Raw genomic sequence first — 18,681 nt, forward strand, 5'->3', positions numbered from 1 at the left:
GAAGTTGGCGGTTTTGTGCAAGCAGAACGCACTGTGCGAGTGGGTAAGTTTTTTCGCTACATATTAGCAGACTGAATTGTGCGAAATTTTGTTACTAATGACCAATACTTCTTGTAATGTCTGCCATGCATACAGAGATTTCCATATGTATGTTACAATGCATGTGTGCACAGGTGTTTTTGTGGGGATTGTATGGTTCTGGCAGCTATTAGAATGGGATATTTATTTTCTTCACTTTTCCCTTAGGATTGTGGATTTGCCCAGCTACTGGTGTTGAATTTGTGGTGTCTCTGCTGTCTCCTAAGGTAATTCACAGTTTACAGGACATTTCTCTGCTTTGCCGACATTGGCTTATGAAGATGTTTGTGAGGAATGATGTTGTTATCTTCCAAACACAGATCATACTAAGGCCAACTTTCATAATCATGCTAAATATCATGTGCTTTCGTCCTTATTTCATAGTTTCATTGTGTGTATTGTTACCTAATGACATTGTAATGGCATGTTAAGCGTGTGTGCTAATGGTTTTTTGTGTACACATCCCCTTTTTCAGGACTGTGGTCATATATGGATCTATTAAGGCATCCTTTGCCCGTATGTGTTATGTTGGTTGTGGTTGGTGTGTGTGTGTGGGTGTGTTTCCTGACACTAATTGTGTTTTTTTTGTTGTTTACAGAGTCAAGTGGTGGCCATGCATGTAGGTGTGAGGCAACTGGAGCAACGTGTGGCTCCACCTCTTCGTGGAAGGAGGCTGGGGCGTGCACGAATCTTCTGCACACGTGTGACCCTCTTTGGGATGCCTGATGATGAGGTACAAACTAGGTAACGGTTACCACCGCATGTCATCTTGGACACTCTCTCATTAATAGAGAGTGATCTGGAAAGTAGTCACAGGCTCCCAACAGCAATTCCGCCTCTCACACAGTGGTTGGCGATGTTCTGCGCCTCAGGGTCTTTCCAGCAAGTGGTGGCAGTGCTTCCCAACCTACTTTTAGTAGGATCCTGAGGCGTGTCATGTCGGCCATGTTTCGACGCAAGGGGCACTTCATGGCCATGCCATTTGACCAGGATACCCTGGATAGGGTAAAGCTGCAATTTCACCACCTTGCAGGTTTCCCTAACGTTATAGGTGCTGTGGATGGGACACATGTACCATTCGTGCCACCATCACGTACTGAGCACATCTTCCGTAATCGGAAGATGTTCCATTCCCTGAACGTGATGGTGGTGTGTGGCCCATCCATGGAGATCCTGGCCTTTAACTCCAACTTTCCTGGAAGTGGCCATGACTCCTATGTCATCCGTCAAACCAGGATCTGGCAAAGATTAAAAGAGCTGGAAGGACGTGATGCATGGATTTTGGGTGACTCTGGTTACCCATGTACGCCCTGGCTCCTAACTCCTTACAGCTCCCCCACACCAGGCCCACAGGAGTCATACAATGCGTCCCATGTCGCTACCAGGCAAGTGGTGGAGCACACCATTGGTCTCCTGAAGGGCCGATTTTGTGTGCTCCATCGCACTGGTGGTGACCTCCAGTATGCGCCAGGCATGGTGGCAAAGATTGTGGGGTTGTGTTGTTTGCTACACAACATAGCTGTAACGAGAACGGTCCCCTTCCCAGAGGAGGAAGTCCATCCCCCTGAGCCACACGACGGTGCCCCCTGCCGCTACAGACACCCACAAAATGTGCGTGGGTACATCCTGCGTGACTCTGTGGTGGCACGATTTTTCAGGTAGGTTGAATAACAGTGTTTAACACCATATTTAATGTTAATGTTTTTAAAACACATTTCCAGATCATATGTGTGATTACATGAAGCAATATATATGTGATGTTGTTGTGTTTCAATGTCTTCTATGTATGTATTGGGAAATGGAAAAACATTCTGCAATACACATTCTATCCTTCTAGCTGAACTCATAAAGCAGATTTGGTGAGTTACAAATGTTTAAACCAATTGCATTAATGGAGTCTGATATTAGCATACTATGTGGTGGAAATGTAGTGTTGCTGTGTATGTTCATTTCTTTCCAAATGGCCAATATGGCTGAACTTCAAAAAAAAGTTGAACAAAGTACAGATGTATTCCAATCAGAGTGTGTCATGGTAGTGAATGTGTATAATTTTTGATTTTAGGTTGCCAATGGATGGCGATTGTCCAGCACTTCTACTGGACGTTTTTGTTCCCATTTTCCTTTGATTTATTTAAATGTTTAATCATTACTATTGTTTGTGGGTAGCTTCTTCAGTAACCTATGTCTACTTTTGACTCAAATTAGTCATAATAGGAAGGTGTCATATACACACTGGCAAAACATGCTTGGACAGTCAGAAATGGGCATATATCCGCTAGTATACGGTAAGATATTGGCACATACATAATTGTCACAGTATTTCCAATGGAAAAAGTTATGTTCAAATTACAGATAACCAACCAATCACAGAGCACCAGAGTTTATATTTAGGTATGACTTCATTTTGTGCACCATTCCCAATATGAGAGCAGCAGCATTTTCAGAGAGTGAACTGTGCGTCCTTAATGAAGTTATGGACAAGAGGATGGGGCGCGCAGCTCTATGCTGCTAAAACGTCCTGCATACAGAGAGGTGCTGAGTTAAATCCAAAGGCAGACAAGACCGACCAGGACCATACTCCAGCTTGCAAGACGTTGGTTGTACCTGTGGAGAAGAGAACCGGCCACCTTGAGCTTTTACGGAGGAGTAGCCGGTGTGGTAAGTTGCTAACTAAAACATCAGAGCAGCTTCCAGCACTACTCTACAGCACTTTATTTGCTCCGTTTGCACCAGACCAAGACTGCACTTAAATTCAGGACGTCCACCTTCCAGCAGCCATTGCAAAATCATGCTTGGTATACCTATACCATAAGGACTGCCTATTTTACATTTACCTGACACCTGGACTCAACTGGGCATTCTATCCGGATTGGGACATATTCCATGCAGTTACATCACCAAGGAGACCGTTCACATCCTCTTGTCTCCCCCTGGTAACTATTAATGAGCTGGTGCACACACTGTGGAGTTTTATTCTCATCAGAGAGCCTCTGCCTTATCATTGTTTTTATCATATAATTTTATTATATATGTTTTTATGAGAGCTCTCATTCCATTATTAGTGTTTTTGTATTAATAAATGTTATATACATATGTACATGTGGTAGTGTATATTTCTTTCAGCTAAACCTAGCGCTGTACACCACCCTTTTTCTTTTTGCATAAATAATTGGGAGACCTACACACTCCCTGTACAGCAGCTTTGGCTGTGTCTGTGGTTCTCCCCTTCTTTTCTAATTACAACATCACCCTGTTATGTAGACAATAAGAGCGATCAAGCATTAGAAACATGATCATGACACCTGTACTATGAGTGTATGTATATAGATGTATATATGTGTGTGCATGTATGTCACTGTAGGTGTCCATTGATGCAAAGTAATGATATGTGTGTGAATATTTTCACCATAACAATGTTTTTTCCTTTCCCCCCCTTCTGAAACCTACAGAAAAATGGACCATTCTGTGACTGAACAACACACAGTATCTGGGTGTATATATCTGTAGTGAATGTTTGTGGGCCAATTTGGGTAGTGTGTTATCTGTGTATATATTATTAAAGAAAATAAGCCTAGAGTGTGTATGCAGATCACATGACTAATTGTATATATGTAGCTTTGGATCACCCTAGGATGAATCACGAGGCGGCACGCTCCGGATTTTTTTTTTTTTAAATACTGTATTCAAATCTAGACATCAAGTAAGGGAAAAAACGGGTCTGATGTCTAGATTTGAATACACTATTTTGAAAAAAATCCGGAGAGTGCCGCCTCGTGATTCACCCTAGGGTGACCCAAAGCTACCTGTATTACTTCTCAGGAAGGCACCCCTAATATATATATACAACACTTACCTCCCTTTGCAGGAGAGGATAAAGAACCAGTACTCACTCCTTAGTTGCAAAAGAATGTAATTCAAAGGTTGTACATTACAGATAAGGGCTGACCCAACAGCCGTTTCGACTGGCAGCGTGCCAGTCTTACTCAGGGGTACTTGTGAAGGTAGCCAGGCTGGATTTAAATAGGGGACTTATTGCGCCCAAATTCACTAGCGACGCCCGGCCGGGAGCTGTCACTCAGCACCGGCTCGGGCGGCGTGTGCGCTACGCGTCACCCTGGAATCCACGGCAGTCAGCTGATTCACTAGCCGGATCTGTGTTTAATGTGAGAGGCGCTGCGTGCGCATCACATTGTGGGGGAATACGGAGATGTGATACTTGTATTGCAGGCGAATCCTGCAGTGTCTGTGACCAGGGAAGGGGGCAGGAGGGGAGCGCTCACGGGTTGTGGCTATTAAATCCACTCTGCTATAAACAGTATATAGGACATACACAATTAATGGCAAACGATCATCCTGCAATTAGACAGATGTGGTGCTGCGTCATATGACAATAAACATATGAACAGGCAGATCTAATGTTGCAAGTAATGAATGGCAAATGTATGGACAATCACATATGTATATGGTGGTAGATTTCATCTCTAATACAGGATTGTTACCAATCCTGTCATGTCACTGTGGCGGAATAGAGGCATGGCAGCATTATCACAACCTTATGTCACACACGACTCTGGTTTCCTCCTATGTGTATAAACCAACATGCGACAGGTACCTATGTCAGACTGGGGCTGTCACTGGCGTACTACTGGCACACAGCGGTGCAAGATAGCATCTTCATCCGTAATAAATATCTTTACTCAAATATATATTCTAGCACTCGGCGGTGCAATTAGCCACGTCTAAGCAAAACAAAGGTACACTCAGGTCCCGTATGTGGAGTAAGTCACTTCTGAATAAGGTGACTCGTATTAAATAAGAAGTTAGATGTAATACACTAGGGCATTGTGCGTGATTGAGGCTGCCTTATGATCCGATGCTAATAAACACCATGGCTTGTGTTCAGAGTGCATGGACGCACTGTTTGTGTGGTTTAATATTGGATTAAATATAGCAACCCATTTTAAAGTTTTCATTAAGTCCTGCGGGTGGAAGACTCTTGAGACGAAAAATCCATTTAAGTTCCCTTTGTAGGAGTAGCCTGTCTCCTCCTCTCTAGTGGAGGAATTTTTTCAATTGGGGTACATTTCAGGTCTTTGATTCAATGTTGTTTCTTCTGGAAATGTCTACCAACCGGTAAGAACTTTAGGTCAAGCTCTGTGGTGGTAGGTAGCAAGCTCTTCTTAATCGAGGATCTATGCTGGCTGATCCATTCTTTGATCATACGCGTAGTTTTTCCTACACACACTAGCATGCAGGGACATGTAAACGCGTAGATAACGTATTTACTATTGCAATCGAGTTTATGTCTAATCTTGTATCTCTGTCCGTCCTGTGGATTGGTGAAGCTGTCACCGGTGGAAAGGAATGTACAATTCGAGCAGCCAATGCACTTATATACTCCATTATTTTTGGAAAGCCAGTTGGAGGACGTGGATTTGATGCGAGATGAGTCGGTGACCACTAGCATGTCTTTCAAACTAGGACCCCTTCTGTATGCAAACCTTGGTGGTGTAGGTAAGACTAGTGCGAGGGTTGGGTCACTGGATATGAGGTGCCATTGTTCCAGTAGTTTATTTTTCATGAACTTCGATGCCACTGTAAAAAGTGCTGCAAAAGTTGAGTCGGTCTTGATCCACTGTAACAGTGGATTCTTTGGGACCAAGGAGCTCCTCACGATTGAGAAGCGCTACTTTGCGGAGGGCTACCTCTACGTCATCCTTCTTGTAGCATCTGTCCAGGAATCTCTGGGCCATCTGACCTAGGGCTAAAGGAAGCTTCTTTGGATCTGAATTGATCCTACAAACCCGCATCAATTGGGAGTAGGGTAGTCCCTTCTTGAGGGGTCCAGGATGGAAGCTCTCGGCATGCAATAAAGTGTTCTTGTCTGTGGGTTTAGAGAACACTTCTGTTGAAAGCACTTGGTTTGATAGGGTGATCGTGACATCTAGAAAGTTGATCAGTTGATTGCTGAAATTCATAGTAAACCTTATTGTTCCCTCAATGGTATTTAGCTGGTCAATAAATGCCAATAGATTGTCTTCACCTCCATTCTAGAGCATAAAAAGGTTGTCTATGTATCGAACATAGAACAGGACATACTGATTGTATCTTTGATTGTAATAGATGTGCGTTCGTTCAAAGGCCGCCATGAAAAGATTTGCATATGCGGGGGCCATGTTCGACCCCATCGCGGTGCCTTGTTGCTGGAGATAGAAACGGTTTTGAAAAAGGAAGTAATTTTTATTCAGGATTACTTCCATAAGTAAAGCCAGGTATTCTGTCGGTGGTCCACAATAGTGGTCACTTATTGACGCAGCCTCTGTACTCGCTGTTACTACTTCTCTATGGGGAATATTAGTATAGAGACTAGCTATGTCAAGGGTGACTAGGAGTGTCCCAGGTGGTATGTCTTTAATCATTGTGATCTTTCTTAGGAAGTCCGAGGTATCTTCAATGAAGCTCTTAGTGTTTCTCACTATAGGCTGGAGGAAGAAATCAACTAATTGTGAAAGCGGTTGGCACAAAGATCCTCTGGCGGAGATGATGGGGTGTCCAGGTGGCGTGGTCAGAGATTTGTGGACCTTTGGTAAGGTGTAAAGAATTGGTATCTTCGGGTGCATCTGTGTCAAGAATTCGGCTGTTTCTTTATTGATGTACCGATTGGCTATCCCGAGCTGCATGATACTGTCTATCTCCTTCTTGTAGCGCCAGGTTGGGTCGTGATCTAGTGCCAGGTAACATTTGGAGTCCATGAGTTGATTTGTTGCTTCTTTGATGTAATAATCAAAGTCCAGCAGTACAATTCCTCCTCCTTTATCTGCTGCTCTGATTACCAGGTCTTTGTCAGCTTTCAGCGTTTTGATGGCCTGCTTCTCATCTGTGGTCAGATTATGGTATGAAATTCTTTGCTTTTCAACAAATGGGCATCTGTCCCGTTTAAGTACCCTTAAGAAGGTATTAATGGATGCATTCTGTGTTGGTGGATCGAAGCTGCTTGGTTTTTTCAGAGTGCTGGGTTTGGAGGTAAGTGTTGAGGTTGTTGGAGGTACCGGATTCCGCTGGAAAAAGTCTTTCAGTCTGAGTTGTCTACCCAATTTATACATGTCTATTTGCCAGTCGAAGCAATTCTGACCCACCGTGGGTACAAAGGAGAGACCTCTCCCAAGTAAGGATTCTTCGGCTGCCGATAGTTTGTGATGTGATAGGTTGTAGACTACTGAGCAGTTGCACCTTTCTGGCCCCGCCTTCTTTCTCCTTTTCCGCCCACCTCTACGGGTGGGTACAGAGGGTTTTTTGGCGGTTTCCTCTGCCGCTCAGACCGTGCTAGATAGCGTGTTCCTTGAGATGGGGCTGGGGGCGCGTCAGAATCGCTTGCAGATGTTGCTGAGTGACTTTCTATATCAGTGAACTGTGCAGCGAATCTATTTCCTCCACCCCTCCTGTACTGAGGACCGAATCTTCTTTGCTCAACTCTGGAGTACCAAGGGTAAACTTTGCTCTCCTTATAGTCCAATTTGACGTTTTTGTATTTGTTCTTCTTGAACTTTAGTAGGTTTTCCTTAAACTTTTCAAGTTCTGTATCAAGTTTCTTTAGGCGATCATCCTCTGGTTGTTGGAGCTCCTTGTAGGGCTTTACTGCGCAGAGTTCCGATATTTCTTCCTTAACGGCTGTTAGGTCAATGCTCGTTTGCTCGATTACTAGCAGCATGAGATCCTGGGAACATTTGTTAAGTATGTTGCACCATTTAGTGCAAAAGTCATAGTTATGTCGACCCAATGTCAGTTGATTACGTATCCTGAAACCTCGTGGGATCAGTTGCTCCTTATAGTATTGGGAAAAGGTCAGTCCATGGAGATGGAGTTCAATCTCCCTTTTACTTAATTTCAAAAGGTCAAAGTATGCTTCATCAGGGCTGTCTTTGTTAAATGCCAGGGATTCTGTGTCTATAAAAAAAAAAAAAAATAGAAAGTAAGGGATGTTGGAAAAATATGGTAGTGTGCACTGAGAGATGCCGCCTTTAGCTCCCTCAATGTGCAAAAAAAGATGAATAGGTGCTCAACCCTCATAAGGGATAATGCAGGATGGGTAATAGGGTGGCACTCACAGTTTCAGCGTCTGCGGAGCGGTGCAGTGTCCGTATGGAGAATAAATAACAACACTTACCTCCCTTTGCAGGAGAGGATAAAGAACCAGCACTCACTTCTTAGTTGCAAAATAATTTAATTCAAAGGTTGTACATTACAGATAAGGGCTGACCCAACAGCCGTTTCGACTGGCAGCGTGCCAGTCTTCCTCAGGGGTACTTGTGAAGGTAGCCAGACTGGATTTAAATAGGGGACTTATTGCGCCAAAATTCACTAGCGCCGCCCGGCCGGGAGCTGTCACTCAGCACCGGCATGGGCGGCGGGGGTGTGTGCGCTGCGCGTCATACTGGAATCACCGGCAGTCAGCTGATTCACTAGCCGGATCTGTGTTCAGTGTGAGAGGCGCTGCGTGCGCATCACAGTGTGGGGGAATACGGAGATGTGATACTTGTGTGTGTGTGTGTGTGTGTGTGTGTGTGTGTATATATATATATATATATATATATATATATATATATATATTCATATTCCAATGGATGACCGCACCCACACTAGTGATGAAAGTGACAGCGGTGGGGTGCCCATAAGAAGTTCCAGATGTGAATCCGTGCCCCAATGTATAGACCAATTCTTAAACTGAGATATGCGCACTTGCCACTTTATCAAAGAAGAATCAATTTGATTAAATAAAAGGGAATATTTATTTCCAACAATGTCATCAAGGTAAAATATTAGAATCACATAGCCCCTACGTTTCGGTCCTATAAATCCGGACCTTTATCAAGGAGCCTAAAATTGTACAACAGAAAATGCATACTGCAATTCAGTATATGCACAACAGAGTACAACCATTTGCAGTGAATAATAGGATAACACTTACATTCAAAGTGACAAACGTAGGTTAGTTTTCAACTGGGTTTTAGCAGACCAGCATGGTGCAGGAGCAGCGACCATAACTAAGACTGCCTGGGCCCGGCTTATAAACCCATAGGATGGAAGTCACGTGGGCGCGCTTTCCCGCCGCGTCCCTCGTGTAGTTACACTTCCTGTACAGAAGCCTGTAAACAGGAAATCGCAGCTAGTCTGAGATGCATGGTGAGGCGCATGCAGGCACCGGAAGTCCGGATACCGGAACTAGCACTATGTGGTGGAGTGCATCATGACACCGGAACTTCAGTGTATCTGTATAGCTTGTTTACTTGTAATGGGCATGGTGGGACGCATGACTTCCGGGTCTCTGGTGCATTGCGTTTCATGCGTGTATTAGGGGGCCACTGTTAAACCCGAAAGCATGTGCATAATAAACAATCATAAAAAAATATAATTTTTAGTATTATATATATGGATGTGAGGAGAATCAATAAAGTGCATGAAGTCATAGAAAACAAAAAACAAGAGAGTATCAATCGATCGGGTTATTTAGATCGACCGATCAGGGACCTCACATCAATCAATATTTAGATCGACCGATCAGGGACCTCACATCAATCAATATATTGTGTCTCTTAGGTTAGTCGGGACAGCATATTATGCACATTTAGGCTCAAGACAGGACAAATAGATGAGTCAAATAAAATGGAACATGAGTGTGACTAGAGTGAGACCTAGACCAAATCACCGTATCACCATTAGTGGGCCGATATAGGAAAAAGTGGGAGTCAAAAGAATATAGACATATGGTGAATTCTGTCAAATAGGAAGATTTCAGTGCCTCGTCAAGGCCTGTATATGAGAACCTCCAGCCTACCAGTCCATGGAACGTAATAAAGAATATTCAGGTCGAACCCGCAGTGTGAGATCATTATTTCACAAAAATGTAAAGTGGATTGTTCTCATTTAGTCCTTTTGGAGCCAGGGTGCCTAGTTGGTGTATCCAATGACACTCTTTCTTTCTTAAAAGTAATCCTCGGTCTCCTACTCTCAGCAGGGGAGGGACCCAGTCTATTAAGCGGCATCTGAGGCTCGCAATCTGGTGACCGGCTGCAATGAAATGTCGCGGGATGGGCAGTTCAGCTTTCCCAGAGTCGATGGCTGCTCTTATGGAATTGCAATGGTTCACCATGCGTTCTCAAAATTTCCTTGTGGTCATGCCTATGTAGACCAGGCCACAAGGACAGGTGAGGAGGTACACCACATGGTCCATGAGACAATGGAGCCAAAACTTTATTTTGATGAGTCTGCCAGAGTGAGGGGAGAGGGAATGTCGGTCCAATTAACATACTTTTACATGTTGTGCAGCCAGCACAATGGAAACATCCAGGGAGTTTGGTTAACAGCCAGGTTGTATTTTGTTCAATGCTAGGGCTGAGTGTAGGACACCTCAATAGTTGTTTAATATTTGACCCTTTTCTGTAGGCCATCATAGGAGGACCATGGCGTTGCAATTTAAGTGTAGTTTCAGAAGAGACAATCGGCCAATTTTTCTTCAAACTTTTCTGTATTTTTGAACAAGCATGATATGTATTAACATATATCATGCAAGGAGATTTGGTACTCTGTGTCAGCGTCCTGTTGTCTCTAGTGACTAAACATCTATTTAGGACTTCATGGAGGTATCCTCTTTGGGTAAGCCTGGTCGTCATCCTCTTGCAATTGTTCCTCCATCTTCACAATCTCAGTGTTGTTTCGTATTACTCGCATGTACTGTGAGATAGGAAGATGTTCCTTGAGTGCAGGAGGGTGTTGGCTGCTTGTCGATAATAGGGTGTTTTGATCAGTAGTTTTTCGGAATAAGCTGATATGAAGTGTGCACCAATTGATATCAAGGAAGTTGATAGACTCGGTCTCAATGGCATGTGTGAAACAGAATGAACTATCTAGAGTGTTGAGATCATTGACCATCTCCACAAAGTCTTCTTTGGAACTGGTCCATAGAAGGAAGACGTAGTCGATGTAGCATTTGTATAATTTGATATGATCTACATATTTAGGCAAGATTAAGCGGTTTTCGTATTCCTTCATGTATAAACAGGCGTAAGAAGGGGCCAGGTTTGAGCCCATAGTGGTCCCTGCAATTTGCTCATAATAACGATGGTTGTAGAGGAAATGATTACATGTCAGTATCAGGGTGGCTATATCGACTAGGAACGCAGTGGGAGGTGTTTGTGATATTCCTTCGTACAATTTATTTCGAAGAACTCTGAGTCCATCATCATATGGTATGACGGTGTAAAGGGAATTGACGTCCATTGTTGCTAGATGGGGTGTCCCATTAGTATCGGCTTCTTTGAGTTTCTGTATAAAGTCATTAGTATCTTGTATATAGGTGTTACCAGAGACTACTAAGGGCTGCAGGTGGTGATCAACAAAGATTGCTAAAAGTTGGAGTAAAGAGGTGCGGGCAGAGATAATGGGCCTGCCAGGAGGGTTGGTGTCGGATTTATGGATTTTGGGTAGTGTGTAGATTATAGGGCAGACAGGAAATGGAACTGTGAGGAAATTGAAATGATCCTGTGTTATACACTAATGTGCCAATCCGATTTGTAATAGCACATCAACTCTTCTCTTGAAATCAGGGATCAGGTTCTGTTGGACTTGTTGGTATGTGTGAGTGTCAGATAATTGACGGGTAATCTCGTCATTATATTGTGTCCAGTTCTGGATGACGACGGCTCCCCCCTTGTCAGCAGGGCGTATTACTATATTTTGATCTTGTTTGAGAGTTTTGAGTGCCAACCATTCGTCCGGTGATAGATTGTTATATCTGGGTGTGATGGGATATCGTTGAATGTCCTGTTTGACCAATCTGACAAAAAAGTTTTAATGCTCAGGTTGGAGGATACAGGGTCGAAGGTGGACGGGGGTCTGACTTTGGATCTCTGTTCTATGGAGTCCGTGTCACAAAACTGTTCATGCAGTCTTCATTTTCTGCCAAATTTATACAGCTCAACCGTAGCGTCAAAAGAATCATATGTGCACATAGGGACAAAGGAGAGTCCCTTAGCAAGGAGTGATAACATAGGAGGAGTTAAGGATATTCACATGTAAGGATATTCATATGCCTATACCAAGCATGTTTAGACAGTAGAACAATTTAAACATGCTTGGGATAGGCATATGAATATCCTTACAAAGAAATAAGGATTAAAAAGGGTTGAGTTTACCTGAAGGGTAAAAAAAGGGGCAGACTAGATGGGCCAAATGGTTCTTATCTGCCGTCAAATTCTATGTTTCTATGAGTTAAAGTGGTATCGGATAGATTGAATATTAGATCTTGGCCTGTTTCCGGTTTTGTTTGCCTAGATCTTCCATGAAGGGGATATGGCCTCCGCCCCTTCCTCCTGGAGGTCGATTGGATCGATTCTTGGAGGTGTCTCGGCCTGAATCTAAAAAATCAGATTGGGGACCAGAGTGCTCAGTGTCAAAGGCTGAGGTGGAGGACCCAGTGTTAAAACGATAAGGATTTTTCTGTTGTCGTCGCCATCGTCTAGATCTAAATGGACGTTGTGTGCGTCGGGATCCTTGGTCACCTGACAGCCAACAATAAACATTGCGATTTTGAGCATCGGTGGTGACTTGTCAATTTGTTATGTTTGAAAGAAACTAATTCTCTTTTATAGTCTTCAACTTGGACCCAGATTTTATCTATAAGATTACAAGACTTATCTCTTTTAATGGTGGCTAGATGTGCTATGCCAAAAGCATCAATATCAGTTTTAATCTTTTTTGAGTTCGATACCCACTTCCTCAACAACCAAAAGAATGAGATCAAATGAGCATTTGTTGAGAACCCCGCACCACCGACTACAGAAGGAAGGGTTATTCCACCCAATTGTTGGAATTTTTGCTATGTAGAATCCGCGTGGGATGAGGTTTTTTTTAGGTGGTATTTCGAGAGAAAGTGACCATGTAATGTTAGGTCAGTTTCTCTTTTCTTCAGTTTTAATAAACGTTGGTATAGATCTGCAGGTGATTTGTTAGGCAGTGCATCGAAATCAAGCTGATCGAATAGAACTTTATCAGCATTGTCATCCGTCAGGGAGATGATGCCATTTTCTGCCTGGGTTAGTAAGTTTACATCCAGGAATCAAACACCTCCTGTTGCCATAGTATAGTAAAATAAGCTGTAATAGTGTCCAGGGGGGTATAATAATGGTATGGATTAGAAAAAGCTTTAGAAAGACATATGTCAAAGTCCGTATGTAAGACTAGGTTTCAGAGGTTTTTGACTATGTTATGTGTCAGCAGTCCCAGGCATAGTCAGGACCCGCTCTATATAGTGTGGCCTGTATAGGTCGTGGGTGTCCAGTCAAGGATAACAAATAGTGCAAACTTCTGATATCAAATGTAGTCCAATGGATGACCGCACTCACACTAGTGATGAAAGTGACAGCGGTGGGGTGCCCATAAGGAGGTCCAGATGTGAATCCATGCCCCAATGTATAGGCCAATTCTCAAGCTGAGATATGCGCACTCACAACTTTATCAAAGAAGAATCAATTTGATAAAAAAACAGGGAATATTTATTTCCAACGGTGTCATCAAGGTATAATATTAGAATCACATAGCCCCGACGTTTCGGTCCTATAAATCCGGACCTTAATCATCTACATTTCTGGATAGTCATGGATTCATAGTTATAGAAAGCTATGGAAACTGCATGACTCATTGAGACCAAAGGGGTGCACAGTGTTAAGCATGTGAATCCACTTGGTCTCCCTTTTGTAGTAGCATCTTATCACGGTCCCCTCACTGAGGTTCACAGGAATGTGATCTATAATCTTAATCCTCAGGGTGGAAAGGCCGTGTTTGTATTCCCTGAAATGCCTAGGGACAGGTTGTTCTGAGGGGACTAGCTTGCCTTCTATTCTGCTCTGATGTGAGACCTGTGGCCCGCCATGCGTGTTTTGAATTGGCAGGTGGTTTTGCCCACGTACAGCAGGCCACAGGGACACCTAATCACTAAATCACATGGGTGGAGGTGCAGGTCAATACATGACTGATGCTTATTCTTTCACCCGAATGTGGGTGAGCAAAGCGGTCTCCTATCTCCAAATAACTGCAAGTAGTGCAGCCTGTACAGTGGTAGAAACCCGGTTTACGCTGTAAAAACTCTTATTGGCCGGGGCAGACCCATTGGAAATGTCGTTATGGACTAAATAGTCTCTCAGGTTGCGCTGTCTCCTATAACTGGGGAGCAACTTGTGGTGAGAAAAGGTTTTCAGATCCACATCTGAAGTAACAATGGGCCATAAATTCCTTGCTGTTCTGGTAATTGCCTGTCAAGCATTATTAAACGATGGTACAAAGTGAATTTCTTTATCAATGGTGCTTTTCACCCTACTCCTGAGAGTCCCCTTTCTAGGGGTGGCAAGCGCCTTATGCATGGCTTTAAGTAGATCTTGAATATTGTACCCTCTGTGGAGGAATTTATCAATCATGCGGTCTATTTCACGCTCAGGATTAATCGGGTCATCGCAAATGCGACGAACCCTCAGAAACTGAGCCCCTCATCATGGCTTTTGGATGGGTGCTTGAACAGTGGCGGAGAATGTTCCTATCCATATCTTTTTTGTACAAGCTGGTAGTAATATGATTGTTGGATAACGTGATGATGACATCTAAATAATGTACTGAGACCTCACTAATCTCATATGTGAATATAATCGTGGTGTCACATGAGTTGATATCTGAGATCAGCTTCACCAGATCATCTTTGCTACCTGTCCAGACAATTAGAAGATCGTCTATGTAGCGCAAGAACAATTTAATTTTGTCACAGACCTCTACTTTGTCAAAAAAAATTCCTTCTCCTTTAGGAACATATAACAATTAGCAAATGCAGGGGCTATGCAAGATCCCATTGCGCAGCCCCTGCATTGCAGGTACCACTTCTTATCAAATAAGTAGTAGTTTGTCAATGTCAAAGATAATAATTTGGCAAAAAACGCAATATCTGGACTTTCTTCCATAAAATGTCTAGCAGCCTCTATACTTTCCCTGTGTGGTATATCGGTATAGAGGCTGAAGACGTCCAACGTGCACAAAAGACAAACTGTCGGTAAATCCGTCAGATCCTTCAATTTATTAATAAGGGTGGTGGTATCCTTCAAATAAGTGGTCTGGGGAAAAAAGCAGCGCTCCCTAGTGGTTGATGCTGGTAGCGCTTGACTTGATTCCACCGAGCTGCTGCTAAGTAGGGATGGTCAGTCCCTGAATGGGTATATGCACAAAACAAGAGAAACAGATAGCAGCGCTGATTCTAAAATACTAGAGCCAATTGGACTGGTTTCACAGTAAAAAAAACACAATTTATTAGTGTACAGTTATCACATAAATTAAAATCAATTAACTTTAAAAAGTAAGCAGTAGTAACAGTAGGCTGTATACTAGAGTAAATTGATAAAACAATCAAAAATGCTTTTGCACTAGACTTTGGGTCCCGTGATTCCTGGTATATAGATATAGTGCAAGTACTTATGGGGTCTGTCCATTCCTATTAACCCTTTAAGTAGATCCCCAAATTTGGGAAAAATGTTTTGATTTACCGTCCACTTTTGGGGCACAGTCCTGCGCAGTTAGTAACCTCCTTTATGGTGGTATGCTGGTCCAGGTAGGGTATTCAGTTTACCTTGGAGGGTGGAAAGCGCTCAGAAATTGTGAAAGTTTGCTACTGTGCTGGAGATGGTAAAGGATATGGGCTGGTTTGGATAGATCCCAATTGGAGATGGTGGTATATTCTGTTACCAGGGTTTAACAGGGTCTGGGTGGCACCATGACGCGTTTCGCTGTAGTCCACAGCTTTATCAAAGGATAGGGTGTGCTAGTTCCCAGAGGGGTATTTATACTACTTGGGGTAAAGATAATTGGTCACATGGTACAAGATTACATGATACATAATAACCAGTCCAATTTTAATTAAAATAATATTTTAAGATGAAAAGGAGGCAGAGTTCATATATAAAAATAACACGAATTAGGTTTATTTCAAAATCTTACTAGAACGGGAGATTTGTTATTAACTGTATATTGTATTTCTGTAAATTCATTGGTGGACAGTGGTCATGTGTCCCGGCGTCCCTAGCAATAAGACGCCTAGTAATAGATGGGATAAGGGAAGCCTATCCCTATTGGTTCTCTGTGCAAGCCCAACCGGTGATCGCCGGGTGCCGCGTCACCGGAAGTGTGGCGTGTGTTCTTACGTTTGATTTGCTAGATGGATAGGTGGGGCGGAAGTGCTATATATTTAGGTGCTTGCGTTATATTAGTGCTGCGTTACCGGATATGACGTCAGTAGTGTCTCCGGAAGTGTGGCGCCACAGAGGTACATTCTCCGGAGGGGCGGAAGTGTGGCATACTTGTATATCATTGCAAATGTCTTTCAATAGGGTGCCCGGAACCAAAAGTTCCTTGTATTGAATGCTGCACACCGGAAATGGGGCATCCTTTCTGAAAAATATTGTTAGAACATATAAAATTGTTGAAAAATACATGTTTAACAAAACATTAAAATATCGAAAAAGTCTATACTAAATAATAAATAAATATATATATATATATATATATATATATATATATATATATATACAGATCCACAAAGCCTGCACTCTCACCTTCACCAAATGCTTGGGGTGGGGTGCCTTACTGGAGCACAAGCATGCCTCAGCCCAGATAATACAAAATACTTCCTTACTATTATGTAAGAAAAAAGCACTCTCCACTAGAAAAAAAATTTTGGGGAAAAAATTCTAAACACATTAAGTAAGAAAAAACCTGTTATCAGTATAGCTGTTATCTCCAACGTTTCGATCACATCAGTGATCTTTGTCAAGGAGTCTCACCAGCCAAGTTTAGAAAACCATCAAAGAAGATCCAGACAACGAAACGAAATCCAAGGACTGAGGGCCACAACCAGCTGACGCCCGTTACAGCTATTTATACCTGACATCTGATCAATATTCAGCGCCAAAACAGCGCTCTGCGTCCCTAGGCCCTGGAACGCACGCTTTACGAGGCTTCCGGCCTTTGGGACACACGTGTGACAACTTCCGGCTCAGCCGGGAGTTGTGTACCACGTTGCTAAATTACCAATGTTGTTATCGTGCAATGAATGAGAGGAGGATGGAGCCCGGCACTGAGCCTGTCCTCCCCTGCTAACCAAGACAACTCCGTGCTATTGTGGGGTATTTAGCTGAGAACGGAGATTCGCCGTACTGCCGCCCACCCACTCATATGAAAGCCGCACATTCCCCTCATACAGACAAATAAATAAACAAACAATAACATGTGCATGTGTAATTTCAGTGAAAACTTGACATTGATCTCAAGTACGGTTGCTGGAGCCGCAGTTATCATCCTCTATCCATATAGATAAACTTTAGACTCCATCTGTGGTCATACTTTGAGCTAGTAACCTGCCCAGGTAGGGCAGTTATACTTGAGACCACATTTGTGAAAAACCAAAGGAAACTTAAGATATATAATGTTAAACAATAAACAATTGAATGGCACCCACTTAAGTTTTGTAAAACCAAGTATTCTTTTCATACCTTCCAAGTATCTATGTGGACAGTGATGGTCCCGATGTCAAGTCTGGGGGTGACGTTAGAAGGGGTGTTCTATAGCAACATTAACCTTTTTATTAATATTTTATATTTATGTTTTTATATTTTTTTATTTTGTTATTATATATTATTTATTATTTTTTTAATTTTATGGTTTTTATTTTGTTTTTTATTTTTTGTATTTTTTATTTTATTGTGTTGTTATATTAGTTATTTTAATTAGGTCAGTGGGGGTTGGATAGAGTCGATGATCAGTCACACCAGTCATCAAATGTTTCACCATACTGAGCAAAGACTCACTGAATCGTCACGTTATCTTATCACATGACAAAACATAAGAGCTAAACCATAAATGAATGACATATAACTTATGAAAAAATAAGAGAAGCACACAGAACTAGCTGCAACCAGTCACATTGCCAAGGAATGTACCCCAACATTTCTGTGTAAGATCTACTCACATGATACATAATTCAGGCCAAACACTCAAGAGAATCTTGCCTAAAAAGAGACATATCGGAAATCAAAGAAAGTCAACCAGAAAAAATTAAGAAAAAATTGAGAAAAAAAATAAGGACACATTTTTTGCACTTATCATGATGCAAAAGAGTGTACTTAGTCTAGGTCACACTTCAGTGCAAAAATAGCGAAAAAGAGTTGGTTTCGTTGAGACCCGGGGTGCTAACGTTCCCAAATTATAGATCCAACGTGCCTCTACTTTTTTCAGGAGCAGGCCTCTGTCACCTCCACGTGTCGGGGGTGGGACCCAATCGATTAATCGGCATCTTAAAGAAGGTATTTGGTGTTTGTGTTGGAGGAAATGGCGGGGGACCGGTTGGTCCGTTTTTCCGCTGTCGAGGGCCACTCTGATACTTCTTCTGTGGTTCGCCATCCTTTCACGAAAGCATCTGCTGGTCATCCCAATATAGGCCAATCCACATGGACAAGTTAGCATGTAGATTACATGGTCCATGCGACAATGGAGGCGGTATTTGATGGTAACCTGTTTACCGGT

This window comes from Crinia signifera, chromosome 6 (genome assembly GCF_055691185.1).
Source record: "Crinia signifera chromosome 6, ASM5569118v1, whole genome shotgun sequence".
Lineage (NCBI taxonomy): Eukaryota > Metazoa > Chordata > Amphibia > Anura > Myobatrachidae > Crinia > Crinia signifera.